The sequence below is a fragment of the Neovison vison genome, chromosome 13 (assembly GCF_020171115.1).
Source record: "Neovison vison isolate M4711 chromosome 13, ASM_NN_V1, whole genome shotgun sequence".
Classification (NCBI taxonomy): domain Eukaryota; kingdom Metazoa; phylum Chordata; class Mammalia; order Carnivora; family Mustelidae; genus Neogale; species Neogale vison.
In genome coordinates this window covers 137308389-137326714 of record NC_058103.1, presented here as the reverse complement: position 1 = coordinate 137326714, position 18326 = coordinate 137308389, and the positions used below count along the sequence as shown (strand labels likewise).

Sequence of the window (18326 nt, the reverse complement as noted above, 5' to 3'; positions counted from 1 at the left end):
CTGGGACAGCACTCTGTCATGGGCTTCCAGACAAGATGAGGGTGTGTCAAGGTCAAAACCAGGTTGTGTGACGTACAGCGGGATGATGTAGGCACATACTGGGCAAATGGCCACCTGAAGCCAAGGCAGGTCTGATGTTCGTGTAATTCATTCTTTTCAATGAAGGGCTTTCATGTAATATGTAACAAGCATTGGCTTAATAGGCATGGCTTTGGGAGATATTTTATATAGATACATGGAGCTATAAAAAAAATCACAATATCCAGTTTAAGGTTTGAAAATAATGGTGAATTTATTCTGTCCATTCAACAAATGTCTGTTGAGTCCCCAGAGAACCCCAAGAACCTGTGGGAGGAGGCATTCTCTGAGTTTCTGTGCTGTGTGTATGCACAGTTGGGGAAGCATGAGGGCAATTAGCTACAATAGGCTCATGTTGCTCCTGGAGGGCACCTGATGAAGAAGAGAGCAGAAGAACCAGTGCAGTTCCCTACCTGGAATTGCTGGGGACCACCTTGGAAAAAAGCTGATACTTGAGTCAAGATGTGGAAGACTAGTAGGAAGTAGTCAGAAGAAGAAAGTATTTGGGGAAGGTAGTTCTAGAACAGAGAACAGCAGGTGGAAGGTCTTGGAGGCAAGAATGCAGCCTAAACTGACGGGAGCACACACATTTTGTTACAAGAACGGACTTGAATCCCATATTGAAGAATGCACAAAGTCTAGTAATGTGTGACTTTAAAATGGCTAAGATGCCTGGGGGTGGGGGGAGGTGACCACCGGGAAAAGTGGACTCAGGTGGGTTCCCCTGGGATCCCTGGCATGCCCATTTTTCTTCCATCACCTGCCCCCTTCTTCTTAATGACCTCCTCAATTTGTTGAGCACTTAATACGAACAGGGCATTGCCGTTCACATTTTATAAGCAAGAAGTCCAGGCTCAATTACTTGCTCAATTACACAGAATGGAGTGATTAGATAGGAAAAAAGGACCATTAAACTTATGGCTGATCCCAACATGATGTTCCCAACCTGTTCCTTCAGTTCCCTCCTGGCATAATGGCCTAGATCTTACCCACATCCCTTTCAATTCCCTAGTCTCCCTTTTCTTAGACACATTCCCTGATCAGGTCTTTGTGGTGGTGATGACACGCATACCCTCAATCTCACCAATTAGTGATGCTTTCTCAAGACTTCCTTTTATACCAGAACATCAAAGGGATCCAGTTGCACGACAAGGGAAGTTAGTCCCCTAAGACAGTCCCCCAAACTGGTCTTCATTTACACTTTGGGAAACTCTGTCAGTGACCTCATACCAGGGACTCCAGTGCATATTAGTGTATTCAAAACTCTGGAAAATTATTAGCAAAGCAATCCATGCAACTCCTTGTTTCTCAAACTCCTTTGACGTCATTTTGCATATATACTTGTTAAGATCCTGGGACGAGAGAGCCCGAGGAACACACTTTGGGAAACACTGCCTCATGCTATCACCTACGTATTTCTAACATCAGCACCAACACTGCAGTTTCTGTTTCCTTTTTATCCAAGAGGTCCTGTATGACTTTGCTAAGGCTGCCATAACAAAATACCAGAGCCTGGTAAACAAAGACATTTATTTCCCCACGGGTCTAGAGGCTGGAAGTCCAAGATGAAGTTGCCAACAGAAATGGTTTCTCCTTAGGCCTCTCTCGTTGGCTGGTGGATGGCCATCCCCCTCCCCCCCCACCTCCTGTGTCCTCACAGGGTCCTCCCTCTATTTTTATGGGTCTCTAGTGTTTCTTCATCTTGTGATAATACCAATCATATTGGATTAGAATCTTACCTTTTTTACCCCCTTTAATATTAATTACTACTTTGAAGACCCTATTTCCAAACACAATCTTAATGCCTTAAGGCATTAGCACATGACTTTTGAGGGACAGAATTCAATCTGTACAGGCCCTTCTTCTACCCTGTTCCAATGGCAGATGTGCAGCGTGGTGAGACCAGTTAGTTTTCTGAAACATACATGATGCTTACTTTAGTAGCAATGGACTTTTAAGTCCACTGGCATGATCTGAAATAAAAAAAGGGAGAAACGAAGGGAAGGTACAAGAATGGACACTTATCTTTGTTAGACTTACCATTATTATCAAAGGACAGAACATTTTGGAACTTACCCTGAATGGCCACATGCTTCTTTGGAAATCTGAGAAAGGAGTCACCTTGGGACATTCTATTTCCCAGCAGCAAGAGACAAAAGTCAGATCAGAACATCTACATTGTGCTGGTTCTACATTTGCTTTCAGTGCTAGGAAGCTCAGTTTCCTCTTTAATTTTTGTAACTTTCCTTACCCAACTGTTACTGATATGACCATTTCCCCTTCGCTTTGTTATTTGATACTTCAGGTTCTACATTTTTTTTTTTTGGTCTCAATATATGTATTTTTAGCATTTTGTGTTTCTAAGCTGGTTTAAGGCATTCGGGGTGGTGGTGACAGTAAACAGAGAAGTAGGTGAATGAATCCTCATCCTGTTGGGAAGAACATAAGGGGAATCACGCAAGCACATGCCCTTGTCTCAATATGGTTTGAAGCAGAAGCTCTAGAACTATTGACTCAAGAGAGAACATGAGGAATATTCCCCGAAAAACATTGCAGTAGCAGGGGAGCAGATGTACTCAACAACAGAGCTCCAGAAGCATCTCATATTCAACAGGATTTTGCAGGTTGGTTGGAGGCCCTCTGTTGGAACCTGATGCTTGACATTGCCTTAGCATCAGCTCAGCTGCAACCAATATAATTGGGTCAACTTACTGACCAATTTTAAAAGTCATTTCAAATGTAAACCAAAGAGCACAGGCATGTACTTTTCTGTTAGACTGGAGTAGTAATACTGTCTTCACAGACTTTAAGGACCATACTAGATGGCATTCACCCACTCAGAACAGAGCCTGGTGTTCAAAAGCTTTCCTTCTTTGTCTCTTTCCCTCCTTCCCTTCCTTCCTCTTCCTTACCTTTCTTTCTTCCTCCTCTCTAGTCTGTCCTTTCTTCCTCTTTCCACCCATCTTCATGCTCCATTCACTCCTTAAGTCTTCCTTCCATTTGTCTAAATGGTTCTAGCTGTTTTATACAGATTCTACAGGGATTTTTAAAAGCTATCTGCACAAAATTTTATGAGTAATTAAAAAGCAAAATGCACAGAAGGAATTCCATTGGAGGATGGAAAGATCATTGAGGGTAAAGGCCACATTCCAGACTTTCTTTTACTCTCTCCTCCCTCTTGTGCCAAGTACAGAGCTGGGCACAAAGTAGGCACAAAGTAAATAAGCAGTTTAAACTGATGAAGAAAGTAAAGCAAAATTTTAAAATTCTGTAAAGTAGTAACTGATACTTGCAGTCGCAGAATTTGACTCCAGAAGGAAGGTCTCTGGCTTCTGTCATTTCTATTATGACACATATTATGTGGGAGAGTCCATTGATGTCGGTTAGGTATCCCAATATATATGCACATGTGTTCCATTAGATATCCCTGGAGTTCTCAGATATATGGATGATTATAAAATAGCAATCATTTATGAAACACTTATAAATGTCAGGGATTCTACGAAGTGCTTGACATGAATCATTTCAATTAGTATTGAATATGTTAGTATGTTGTGTAATATACCACTGTGAATCCATATAGTGCACACATTTCTCTCTTTCTAATTTGACTCTCAGAGAGAAAATGTATAGTCATGTTCGAATGCAAAGTTATACTGACTGAGAGTGCTTAATTCATTCTAATAAACAGATAGAGAATGTATGGATGAGTCTGTCTGTATTCATACTCTTTCCTACAGAATAGTTGCTATTATTTTGATCAAATTTTAGGTCCAGAAGTGGGTTTATTGGTTTTGACCTTGACATTGGCTAGTCCTTTTGAGAAATGTTGGGCCCCCTCCTATCAAGCAAGTAGGTGCACCAATTCTCAGGGGTCAGTCCATCAGTTTCATTTATGAGAAGCTTAAGGGTTGAGCAAGAGGAGAGTGGAAAAAAAAAATCTCCAGAGCATGCTGCAGAATTATAATAGTTATTTTCTTGGATTTTTATAATCTTTTGGCAAAAAGCTTAATGTTTGGCCTAAATACACGGTTAGCTAAGAAGAGATTTTGTATTTTGTTCAGTAATAGCCAGGTGGATCCCTTAAAATAAAACAACATTATATCTGAATAAAAAGCCCGAGTTATACCTGTGCTCTATGATATTTTGGGGGAAAAAATTACATATTGTGGATCTTTTAGGGATAAACAGAAACATTCCCCACACCGCAATAGTCGCTGTAGCATATCATTAGAAAATTATAGTGGTGACGGAGAATTTTTGACTAATTAGGTTTCTTGGATAATAAGAGCTTTTTAATAAGGTACATATCATTTACAATATTGCTAATGAAATGTGAAAGCGATTCAGTACCGGGTAAGATAATGGCTAACTTGTTTTAATTGTTAACATTTTTTCCTGCCTTCAATGACACAGTCATTATTTCACAGACACCACTTATCATGAAATCCAAGAGGATTAATGGTTTCACTTATACTGGCGAAAATGTTTAAGCTGTCCCGATTATCAGTGCAGTTGGAAAGAATAATGGTTATTTGTCATCGCGTTTAGCAGGAGAATGAATTGTCCCCTGGATAGTGGTGCCATTAACCCTTTGAGGAAGTGGTAATCGAGTCCTACAGCAGAGCTGGAGAGTGCCAAGGTTTAGGCTTGGGTGTTTGTGCGTGTGTGGCCTCTTCTTTTCCACAACTATCTAAGAGAATTCCCTCATATCCTAGTGGGCTTGGACACAAACCCTTAGGCTTGCTACACAATTTTGGATATTGGACCCATTCCTGTGATTCTTCTGATTCATTCTTGAGATGCATGATCATGCTACTACCTTGAAAAAAAATATATATATATATATATATATATAAGCAAGAGAAATGTGAATTCTGGAAAAGGGAAAAAATTATTCATAAATTCCTTGATCCTTACCTTTTCTGTTAAGGAAACAGAGCAAAAGGTGGAAACGGTCCTTGACAGTTTCTCACCTCCATTCCTGATTATGTAGTAATCCAAATTTTACATTAAAAAAACCCTACATCTACTTTAAAGATTCTCATCATACTTAACATTGCTTAACTATAAAAAAAAATACTAATTAAGGAAACTCAGTTTTTAAAGACTAAAATTGTGCTAGCTGAGGATACATACCAATAAAGGTCTGCACTTTAGAATTAAGGCTTTGATTTCATACACATTTAAGTGGACAAAGACAAGCCTGCTGCCTTATGCTTAATATTCTGATTTCAGTGAGTGGTTCTAGTGAGGGCTGGGATAGTGAAACAAAATGATAACATCAGTAACAACAACAATTTTCTATTCAGAAAATCCATATTTGCCTTCAGTAAAAGTAACAGGATGCCTCCATTCCTGGAGGAGGGCACTGGGGATATAATAAAGTCAGGTTGCTGTCCCATCCTCCCCAGTTGCTGCCCTGTCCCCCCAGTGGCAGAAATGGCCTTGCTGCTTCTGCAGCACCTGCTTCACGCTCTCTCCTGTGGCCGAAGCATTAGGACAGCTCTACTCCACAAGAAGGAGTGCAGACACGTAGCGCATGTGCTTCTCAGGAGGGCATCCGGGGCAGACCTGGGGGAGTCGATTGGAGGAAAGAGGGCGGCAGCAACAAAAAATAAAGCGTGTTTTAGGAGATACAGGCTGGCTGCCTTATCTTGTTACAGAGAAAACACTGTCCTGTTTCCTCTGGAGAAACGGCCACAGCTCAGCCCTGTCAGGCAGTGCAAGGGGTGCCCTGCTCAGCTCTGGATAAGGAGAAGCCTATTTCCTAAAAAAACAGAGTTCTCAAGAATTCTATCGCTTTCAAAAGCCTCCAATTAAAAAAAAAAAAAAAAAAAGGAGAGAGAGAGAAAGAGAGAGACAGACAGACAGCCTTAGGGAGACCATCATTCTGCAGGGTCCGTAAATGCAAACAGTTTTCTTTACAAAAGCTAACTCTATTCCCAACACATTAATGAACCAAGTTGTAAAACGGAGCGAGATGTTTCTGGAAGTCAAGTGCAGGTAGTTGAAATGTGAATAGGAATTACATTATTCAACATTATAGGGGGGGAAATTGCCTCCTCGGGTGCCTTCCATCCTTGGAATCCAGATGGTCAGTGTGTGGAAGCATCTAGCATCATCACGATTATTACGTACAATCTATTGACAAACCGGTGTTTCTTTGAGACGGTAAACAAGACAATTTCTTCAGGAGCCCCACGAGGTACACCAGAACTATACACCCCGGCCATTTGAGATGGAAGAGGTCAAGGGAACAGCTGCCCGTAAATGAAAAAGACAGAAGAAAGAAAGGAAGGAGAACTAAAACAAGGAAAGAAAGACAGGAGGAGGCAAAAAGAAAAAAAAAAAAATAAAAAAAAGGAGGGAAGAAAGGAATAATACCACGATCGGGGTTTGAATGGCCCAAGTGCAGGGCTATAGACTCAGCACTGCCGACGTGGCTGACAAAATTATAGAGGGAATTTAGCGAGCAGATCCAATTCAGAGTTTCTGACTGACACAATGAGATTATGGTCCCCTCCGCAGATTGGAGTCTTTGTTTCCGTAACACTGCTTTTTGAGTTCCCCTGACTTCATTTGGTGAAGAGCGATTCTGGTGGGAAATGAGGCAGAGGGCGAAGGATGATGTTTTCCCCCGAAAGCCAGCACCAGCGAAATACCCTAGGAGAATTTAATTCCTTCATAATGGAGTTCAGCACCTTCTTAGTTATAAAACAAAATGGTACTGTAGCCTTTTTTTCAGCCAGCCAGATGCTTGATTTCAAAATAGCACAGGCTAAGATAAAATTTAACTTTTATTCTTGTCTCTAAAATAAATGTAAATGCATTAAGTGGGTAAGGAGACAAATAAAGATCCCAAACAGACGGCTCCTTAAAACCCTGCTGGCAGATGCTGAGGTTAAAGAGGGGAGCCCACAGACAGAGGCTCCTGTCCCTGAGCAGGTGAATAGCAGTCTTAAAATCAAAATGATGTATGTATTTGAAAGATTTTTCCTTTGTGATTACCTACTTCAGAGCCTGTCTCCTTTGGCTAGGGTTGTTGCAAAATCAAGGGGTGCGCCCTATTCAGGAAGTGCCGGGCACAAATGATCGGTTTTGCTTGTTAACGCCTTCTGCCCCGTGGTCTTGAAAAACTCAGACTTTTAGTTAAAAGGTGCATAAAATAGCCTTCAAAATTCTGGACCAAAAAAAAGAAAAAAAGAAAAGGAAAAAAAAAAAAAAGAGATGTTTACTGAAATCAGGGAAGGCACCTGACATCTGCAAAGAAGAGACAGAGATGGGAGAGAAAGGGTCCTTTTCTAGCAGTACAGGGGACCCTGTTGTTACAAACAGATAAAAGCTGAGTTTTTGAGGCTCGCTGTGGTCTGGCAGTAGCAGCTTGACGGTGGTGAATGGCTGCCTGGTCCCAGTTTTTATTTTTCTCAATTATAACCACCTCTGCCATGCCAGCTGGAAGCCAATATTCTGATTTTCCCCCAGTATTTATTATCCTGGAAGCTGTACTCCCTCACTCTCTTCCAAAGGGCACATTTTTAATTGACATATTCCTGGAAATATATTAGGTCAATTTAGCCGAGAACGTGCCAATGTATGTAAAATCCTCATGCTTGCATAAAACAATTTCTTAAAATGATTATGTTTAAATTTTCCTCACCGCTTATGCTGAAAGCCTGAGTTACCTGCACAACAACAAAAATGTCTCCTGTTACTTCGTAATTTAACTTCTCAAATTCCTATCGTGTCTCGCTCCCTTAACAACTAAACAGGACCATCATACATAATTAGGTATCCTTAATGTGCCGGCATTCTGGAGCTGGGTCATCATTTCACTAAAAATAACACATGCTCTGGTTTGTGAAGCAGCGCTAATGGAAGAGCAGGTGAGGAAAATTCCCTCACATAATCGCCTCACCTGGTGATAGAAATGATCGCACTGGGGCACAGGGGTGCCGTCAAGTGCCCCGGTGAAGACGATATGTCGGAGAATACGATAGTGCAATTGGTACTCCCTGTATCACACAGTCAACTGTTAATAGTCCAAACTATTCCAAAAAACTGTTTCCACCGATTTGAAAAAAAATCAATGGGATGATGTATCAAGGAAAACAGCAACAAAAACCTAGAGTGGATTTATTTGTGGAAGAAAGCATGAGTGCTCAGAAAATAGAAAAGAAGATGAGAATACTGTGATGGAAATCTTCCTTGCTGACATTTCTATTCCTGTTTGTTCAACTCTTGACATCTTTCACAGTTTTAACAGCCATTTATTGAGTATATACTATGGATGTAAGAGTACAAGCCATTCAATGTGCAAAATAATCTTATTGGGTAAAAACTGATAACCCTCATTTTACAGATATGGGAGCCCAAGCACAGAGAGGTTAAGTAAGTTGCCCAACATGACACAGATGGTAAATGGCACAATTTCAGACAACTGGAACCCTGTGCCTGCCTACCTCTGCATTAGTCAACACAGTCTCCTCATTCGATTGGGAAAGGGCATGATACACTAAGTTTTTACCCTTGGGAACTTGGGGAAACATCAGTAAGACTAACCATGGATCATAAGTTTTAATTATTTGATTTTTCAGTGAAACAAATTTCTGATTGATTTTTAGATAGAGAGGACTTTTTGTTTTGTTTTGTTTTTGTTTTGAGGATAAGATTAATGAAAACATAATATGGGTTTGGAATTAGCCAGGCAAATTCTTTCTTCTAAACTTACTGGTTAAATGATCCTGAGGAAGGTACTTTGTCTCTCTAAACCCAGTTTCGGTGACATGGTGCTCAACTCCAAGCCAGATCTGAATATATAAACGGCGGTCTTCTTGTTATGTTTGTTGGTTGCCGTGAGTACCTTGGCTTCCATGAACTCATGACAATTTTCTCAGCTTCATTTGGATATCATATTTTACTTGGTTTTGTTTTGTGAACTCCAAAACTATAGTTAAAATTATTGCTGTTCAGAATGCTATAGGGCCATTAAAAACCATTTTTTCCAGTATGTTTTAATTTCTAAGGTAATTGTAAAGCAGTGTCAAATCTTGAGAATTAAACACAGTGTTTTGAGACATTGCTTACTACTTAAAAAATGACTAGCGTTCTTACAATTTTTTTTTTTTTTTACTGCCATGAAGTTTCCAAAAACTGTGTTAAAAGTTAAAAAGCAGAGAAGCACCTGGGTGGTTCAGTCAGTTGATCACCTGACTCTTGATTTCAGCTCAGGTTATGATCTCAGGGTCCTGAGATAGAGCCCCATGTTGGGCATGGAGTCTACTTGAAGATTCTCTCTCTCCCTCTCCATCTGTCCCTCTCCCTATTTGCACTCTCTCTCTAAATAAATAAATTAATCTTTTCAAAAATAAAGTTAAAAAGCAGAGGTTTTAAAGCACAGAGATAAACCCGAAAATATAAATTCATGTGGTAGGTTATTGCAAAAGATTAGAATTCAGATACGCTTTATATATGTTGTCTATCACCAATTTAGCCAGAGACTAGAAAAGGTGGTTTTTAAAATACAAAAAAATCATGTTAAGCCATGCTGTTAAATGCCTTTGGAGGGCACCTGGGTGGCTCAGTGGGTTAAAGCCTTTGCCTTCGGCTCAGGTCATGATCCCAGTGTCAAGCCCTTGCTTCGGGCTTTCTGCTCAGCATTCTCTCTCCTGCTTCCCCCTCTCTCTCTGCCTGCCTCTCTGCCTGTTTGTGATCTCTGTCTGTTAAATAAATAAATACAGTATTTTTTTTTAATTCCTTTGGAAATTTATGGTGATAACTTATGTTACCTGCCATGTTCTTTTTCATCCTTGATTGTGAATGGCTCTTGAACGGAACTTCCTCATGAGTTGAACTGAAATGATGCTGACACATTATCCCTGCGTGGTCTCAACAGAAGCTGTTGGCACTTCTAGAATTTTCTTCATGTGAAACTCTTCACTAACAGGTTAATAAAGAGGAAATGAGTGGAGTCTGAAGTGAGACGTTAGGCCCTCAGACACTTATTTTTATTTTTTTTAAGATTTTATTTATTTATTTGACAGAGAGAGATTACAAGTAGGCAGAGAGGCAGGCAGAGAGAGAGAGGAGGAAGCAGGCTCCCTGCCGAGCAGAGAGCCCGATGCGGGACTCAATCCCAGGACCCTGAGATCATGACCCAAGCCGAAGGCAGCGGCTTAACCCACTGAGCCACCCAGGCGCCCCAGACAGACACTTATTTTTAAAGTGTAAGAAGAAGGGAGCTCTACTGTAAGTGTCGGCTTACAAATGATCATTCAGGACCTTGCAAGTCTCATCCAAATTGCTGCTTCTTCTTGTCAGTTTGCTGTCAGTACCATCGTCCCAAAATATGGGTCTGTGGAAGATGGTGAAAATGCACTGGAGAAAGTTAGCAAGGATTCAAATATACAGAAATGGGAAAGAGCAAGGGCATAAGACGTGTTTCCTTATGAGACAGAGTGAAAAAAATAGCTTTGGTTTTCTTCCATTTATTAATGTTTAATAATTACATTGTTTTGGGTTTCACTCAAACTAATGGCTAAATTATATTCCAAGGTTAACTTAGGAACAGACTGAACAGACACAGAATTGGCATCCCTACCATTTGTGCTTTTACCTTGATGTCCTAGTTATCATATTAGACTTATAAAATCCTTAAAACCTAATGAGTGATCTCTTCTAATCAGTGGTATTAATTCCCAATTGATTGATGCTAGATTATCTAATTCTTTCCAAGACATATGGAGAGCTAGTATATATTTTACATTGTTGAAGTGATTATTCTTTGATACCATGCTTCAGAGAAAGGTACTGTATTATTTTTAAAAATTATGAATGTAATGGATATTTATTCAAAAGCAAGATGCAAGCTTCATTGGGTCTTTAAAAAAAAACAACTAAATGTTCAAATAAGATATGCTTTTTGAAAAAGCTGTGTGACAGAGTGGGGAAATAATATAATTTGATTTAAATGGATCTGGGTTTAAATTCTAATGCCAGGTGCTCTAGAACAAATATAGGAAAATCCCCAGTTCTCCAGTTCCTTATGTATTATGGTGAATATTATTGCTTGCTTGGGGTTTGCATCAGGATTAAATGAGCTAATGTTTGTAATAGGTCTGTTTTATAGTTCAAAATTCAGTAGATGTTAACAGTATTATGGTATGTGTCATTAAGGAAATGAGTGAACAAGCCACAGACAGGCTCCCAGTCAATCCCTCCCAGCATTAGGCATCTTCCCATAGGGTGGCATAAACTGGGACCATCAAGATCTCCTCACACCGGGTGGCTCATTATCGGAATTGCATGCTTAGTTGTGGGTCAGCAGAGAAGCACTCTGGCATTTAGGAGTGTGTGGGGAGCCTGCTCAGCATCTGCCTGCCCATTACTGGAGTCCAGATGCTTCTATTTTACTGTCAATAACACGAGCACTTGACATCACGCTATCCCTTTTTTCCTCTGTTCACTGACCCTACTTCCTCTTTGCCCTACAAAAATTTTTAAAACGGATTATAAACTTAATATATCAACACACACACACACACAGACACACACACACACACACCTGATAAGGTCCCTCTCATGGAATACTGCCCTAGTTGAAGCATCTAATATAACCCGCAGAGCTGTTGATAATTACTGTGTAGCTCTGGTCACACAGGCTTATGCACAGTTACCATCCCACATCTAGCATATTATCATTTATTTCATCATTCTATAAAGTGCTCAGAGATGCAGAGTATGGAAATCGCCAAGGTGCTGCAGTGCAATTTAATTTAGTCAAATATCAGACATCCACATAGTGTAAATGGAACATGAGTAAAGAATCTGATCCAACTGCCTACTGGTGTAATTGACTCAACAGAGCCAGCCTGTGTCATTAGTCCTATAAACAGTTGCATTTACAACAATAAAACTGAAAAGCATGGAAATTAAAAGCTGTTAGGATTTTCTCTGGTGTGCATTTATCTTTGAGGAAGTGTGTACCCTCTCTAAACAAAATTTTTAATCTCTTTGGTAAACTGGCATCAGACTAACCTGTGTCAGCGATGCCTTATATATCAAATGGGTGATCAAATCTGAAATAGGTGAAAGGAGAGTCAGCTACAGTGGGGTGATGTGCTAACTTAATTGTCCACTGCATGAATTCAGCATTAATTTAATGGCATGGCATCCCATTTCTGAACAGTAATCTTGGGTTATATCTGCCAACTGGAAGTCATTTTGGAGAATACTGTCAATAATATAGCCATTGTCATATAGCATTATGCAGCTTCAGTAACTGTTAGCCTGAAAGTTCATCCTGTGGTTTCTTAATAGTATTTCTCCTCACTGGCTATCCTATTTGATAGAAAAGTGTCCCCCCAATAACGCTTGGTTGATTAGCAGGACCCTGTCAAACATGCAGAAAGCATTCTGTAGAAGTGACCTTTAACTCACCACTCCCACCTTCAGCCCCATTAAAATGAGGCTTTGAGCATGTCTTCTGTGCAATCCCATGTCAACAATTGAGAACTAGAGTGTCTTTCTATCTCTGGTGACATGCCACTGGACCACTTACCCAAAAATTGAGAGAGTGTATCATAAGGTTAAAGAACAGAGATCAGAGGTCATTATAATTCTCATTAGGAGATATTTCTATGCACTGACAATACATGAATTAATCAATATTTCTGCCTGAAAATGATCAGGTTGGGTAACATGGCTTTAATTAGAATGGTGCTATTCATAGAAAAGAAACATTTAAGGGTTTTCATGGCAGTCGTCCCCATTGGTTACATGGTTTGTAGCAAAATGCGCCATGACAAGTGAGATGACATAAGATTTTTTTTTTTTTTTTCTGGATTCTAACAACCTTTCTTTCTTTTTTTTTTTTTTGTTTTTTTTGTTTTTTTTTTCCCAATTTATTTATTTTCAGAAAAACAGTATTCATTATTTTTTCACCACACCCAGTGCTCCATGCAAGCTGTGCCCTCTATAATACCCACCACCTGGTACCCCAACCTCCCACCCCCCCCCCGCCACTTCAAACCCCTCAGACTGTTTTTCAGAGTCCATAGTCTCTCATGGTTCACCTCCCCTTCCAATTTACCCAAATTCCCTACTCCTCTCTAACGCCCCTTGTCCTCCATGCTATTGGTTATGCTCCACAAATGAGTGAAACCATATGATATCACCTTACACCAGTTAGAATGGCCAAAATTAACAAAACAGGAAACAACATGTGTTGGAGAGGATGTGGAGAAAGGGGAACCCTCTTACACTGTTGGTTGGAATGCAAGTTGGTGCAGCCTCTTTGGAGAACAGTGTGGAGATTCCTCAAGAAATTAAAAATAGAGCTTCCCTATGACCCTGCAATTGCACTCCTGGGTATTTACCCCAAAGATACAGATGTCGTGAAAAGAAGGGCCATCTGTACCCCAATGTTTATAGCAGCAATGGCCACGGTCGCCAAACTATGGAAAGAACCAAGATGCCCTTCAACGGATGAATGAATAAGGAAGATGTGGTCCATATACACTATGGAGTATTATGCCTCCATCAGAAAGGACGAATATCCAACTTTTGTAGCAACATGGACGGGACTGGAAGAGATGACATAAGATTTTGACATTTCAGTTCTCCCTGGAGTAAGCAGCTTGGAGAATATTTAGGGTTGGTCTAGAGCTCCTCAAATCCCACGCTGGGACTTGTGCTTTGATACACACATAGATAATAGGAAGAAGGGTTCATGTAAAGTTTGTTCTGTTGCTTTAATTTCACGTTTGTCCTGAAGGAAATACTAAACTCTTTGGTTTTCCAACACGTCACGGAAACTTCCTACCTCTAAGAGTGGAGAACCATTTTTTGCAGACACATTTTCATTTACTGAAGAGGAAAAGAAAGAAAAGAGAGAATATAAGGTATAAATAATAAACTCTTCTGCTACCCAGAGGTCATGAAAGATTCTAACACACTGTTTTTCTTAGAATTTTTACTAGAAAACATTATCTTAAATTAAATGTCTATGAAAAATATGTCAGTATATTCAAAGGGTCAACATGATATAATCTCTTCCTTGTAACGGCATAGATCTGTATTGATTAAAACTAAACTTAATTAGAAAATAATCATAAAGAAACACTTTTAAAAACCTAAATGACTTATAAGATTCAAATGCCATATTAACATTGATTTTCAAATCCTGACATTGTAAATTTAAGAGAAAGTGTGACCTTCTCATCCTATCTAAACTCAATAATAGCCAAGCCAAACAATATGTTTAAGTCCATTAAAGAGCCACCAATTTGATTTGGGCCTAAAAGTTTAAAATTATAAATAATAAACTATAGCATTATGTTTTGAAACCTTGACTCAATTCACCAACTGAAAGCTGAAAGGGCTAAAAAGGCTGAAAAAAATCTGTCTTCATATGAGATACCATATTGGGAAATGCTAGTGTACAGTAATTTACAGTCGACAGGGTTATTCACACATATTCTATACAACTTGTGAGCTTATTTCTGAAATGTACTTCTCACAAGTACTTTGAACACTTTTCTATTACTCTGAACTAAACAGTTTTAAATATTCAGGAATGAGAGAGGAAATCAGAATACTCAGTCTTTATAGATACCAGCTTATCACTGATACCCACTAAGGGAATTTGAAGGAATTACACACTGATGAGAAAGAAGAATCTATTAAAGTTGAGAAAAGATGGGCATCAATATTATCTAGAAGTAAAATGTGTTAAGTTAAAAAAAAAAAATTACAGTGGTACCCAGGTTGACAAGACCTTGGGAAAATGGAAATAGCAGAACTGCAGAATGTATAATTCAAAAATATTTTTTCATTCTTGTAGACACAAAACCAGGGAAACAAAAACAAATTGAGTTGGACCAAGACATTCTAAGCTGCCCAAATTTTCCTTGCTCACTGTGGACCCCAGCTGATTAAATAATAAAACAAACAACAACAAAGATAGAAAAAAGGAAAAAAAAATGCATACCTGCAAATTCAAAAAGTCATTTGAATAGTGGAACACAGTTCCCATTTGGCTGAAACTTGAAGGGGGATCTAAGTACTTTTCATCAGATTGTTTCCTTCTGTTTTCTAGAGATAGTGCCAATAAATGAAGTAACTGCGAATGTACACTGTCTCACGTGTTCTGCCCTAACTTGGTAACCTAGAGTTGACATTTGTCTTTAAGAGTTCAGAATCCTCTCTGTAAGTTAGCTGCAGATGGTAATAGCTTTAATAACAATTATGAATGATGTGTAGGAGATGTGAGTGAGCATAGAATCAGGAGTAAATAATGGTTTGAGAAAGAGGAAAAGAGAAAGGCAAGTCATATTCTGTACCATGTTTCCATGATTGCATCTTGCTAGGGACTAAGCTGTGTCTCTTCTCCCCCAAATTCATATGTTGAAGCCTAATCCCCAGTGACTGTTTCTGAAGATATAGCCTGAAGGAAGCAGTTAGGCTTAAAGGAGTTCGTAGACTGGAACCCTAATCAGTTATGACTGGTATCCTTATAAGAAGAGGAAGAGACACCAGAGGTATGCATGCCCAGGTAAGAGGTCATGTGATGACACAGGGAGAAGGCAGCTATCTGCAAGCTAAGGTGACAGGAGAAAACAAACTGCTGCCACCTTGATCTTGGACTTCCAGCCTCCAGATCCATGAGAAATAAATTCATATTGCTTAATTAATCCAATCTGTGGTGTTGTGTTAAGGTGACCCTATATATTATTGTACTTTTGCATGTCGTATTTAATATAATTCCCAGAGAAGTCGTATGAGAGAGATACACTTGTTTTCATTTTTAAGTGAGCAAAGGAAGCTCAGTTTCAAAATAATTGATCAAGTTCACAAAGTAGACAAGTAGAGAACTCAGATTTGAACTGAGGTCTTTCTAACTGATGACCATGATGCTCTTTTTACCCTAGCTCACTGGGGTAAAAGTTGAATTCATCAAAGATGAAAGATAAATTCTGACTGTCTGACACAGTTGAGTGTTTTTGAGAAACCAATTCTATCTCTTAGAACCTTATTTTAGCTATTCATGAAACAATAATAATATTATCAGTTGCACAGTTTTATGTGGAGTTATATAAGATGGTGAGGAAAGAGCTGGATCCCTTGACTGTATCCAACAGGAGGTTAATAAGTGTTAGTTTCTTTATGTTCTCTGACTTCTTCCATGTTAGGATGCAACAACACAAAAAAATGTTTTAACAACTTTTTTTAGGTATAACTGATGTATAATCAACTGCCTGTGTTACACATTACAATTTGTCATTTTGTTTTTTGTTTTGTTTTGTTTAGATTTTATTTATTTATTTGACAGACAGAGATCACAAGCAGGCAGAGAGGCAGGCAGAGAGAGAGGAGGAAGCAGGCTCCCTGCTGAGCAGAGAGCCCAATGTGGGGCTTGATCCCAGGATCCTGAGATCGTGACCTGAGCCGAAGGCATCGGCTTAACCCACTGAGCCACCCAGGTGCCCCTACAATTCGTTATTTTGACTCACACACATGAAACCACTGTAGGAAAGATCATGAATTTCTCCATTGTTTCACAAGTTCCTCATATCTCTTACAACTCCTATATCACACTACTCCCCACCACATCACATGTCTTATATTCTTGTCCAGACAGTATTGTCATTTTAGGTTTTACCTTTAGATCTGTGATCCATATTGAGTTTATTTTTGTATATGGTACAAGAAATAGATGAGTTATTTATTTTTGCACATGGATATCCAGTTGCTCTGGAATCATTTGTTGAAAATGCTGTCTTGTCTTCACTGAATTGTCTTTGTATCTTCATAAAAATCAGTTGTCCATTTACGTGTATCTATTTCTGGGTTCTGTTCTGCTAGTGTATTTATGTATTTTTTACACCATAGCATACTGTGTTAATGACTGTTGCATTGTAGTAAGCCTAAAACCAGGTAGGGTTAATCATTCACCTTTGTTCTTTTATTTCAAAGTTATTTTGGATGTTCTAGGTCTTTTAAATTGCGCAGTGGCAGTATCGTAGCCAATGAGGTTTATCCAAGGCGCGATTATTGCTAATTAAATTTCCATATAAATTTTAGAATCATTATACTAATTTCTACCCCAAACAAGGGCCTGGTGGAATTTTTTTATTGAAATTGTGCTGAATTTGAAGATCAATCTGGAGATAACTGACATCTTAATAATACTGAGTATTGGGATCCATGAATAAGTTATACCCATTTATTTTTTATTGTATATATTTCCAATGTACAACTTGAGTCTCCATTTGTTCTTTAATCTCTCTCAGCAAAGTTTTCAGTGTATAAGGTTTTATCCCTAAGTATTTCATATTGAGTAATGCTACTATAAATGATATTTTTTTATTTCAACATTTTTATCAGGTTTTATCCCTAAGTATTTCATATTGAGTAATGCTACTATAAATGATATTATTATTTCAACTTTGAATAGCAATAACATATAGAAATAAACTCATTTTTATATACCAATTTTATATCTTGCAACTTTGCTAAACACAGTTATAGTAGCTTATTTTGCAGCTTCTATCAAATTTTCAAGAGTTGATCAACTAGTTTCTTAATGAAGTCAGTTTTATTTCTTCCTTTTTAACCTGAATGTCTTTTATTTTATTTTTTCTTACACTACCACACCAGCCGGAACCTCCAGTACACTGTTGAGAAGTGTTAAGAATGAAACTTGTTGGTTGCTCCTGATCTTAAGGGAAGAATTTCATCTTTTGAGATTAAGCAAAATACCAACTCAAAAATTTACATAGATGCCCCTCATCAGGTTTAATAAATGTCTAGACAATTCTTGTTTACTATAGATTTATCTGGAATGACTATTGGATGTTGTCAAATGGTTTCTTCTTTGTCTGTTGAAAGGTCATATGAATTTTATTTTTTAATTTGTTAATATGGTCAAAACTATTGTTTTTCAAATGGTAAACCAACCCCGCACTCCTGGAATGAGTTTCTTTTGGTCATGATATATTATCTTTTATTTTTATAGTTAGATTTCGTTTGCTCTATCTTATTTATAGATGTGAGAGTATTCAAGTTATCAAATTCTTCAAGAGTGGGTTTTGGCAATTTGTACCTTTCAAGGATTTTTCTATTTCATCTGTTGTCAAATCTATTGGCATAACTATAATACACTCTTAATATACTTGCAATATCTACCAAGTATGTGGTGATATAAATTTTCTTGGTCTTGATGCTAATAATTGATCTTTCTTCATTAG

General features: G+C 38.6%; 1 pseudogene; it reads left to right on the top strand.

Annotated features, from left to right (window-relative positions):
• The first annotated feature begins 17076 nt into the window (after window positions 1-17076).
• LOC122894839 lies at window positions 17077-17175 on the top strand (annotated as a pseudogene).
• Window positions 17176-18326: the final 1151 nt, after the last annotated feature.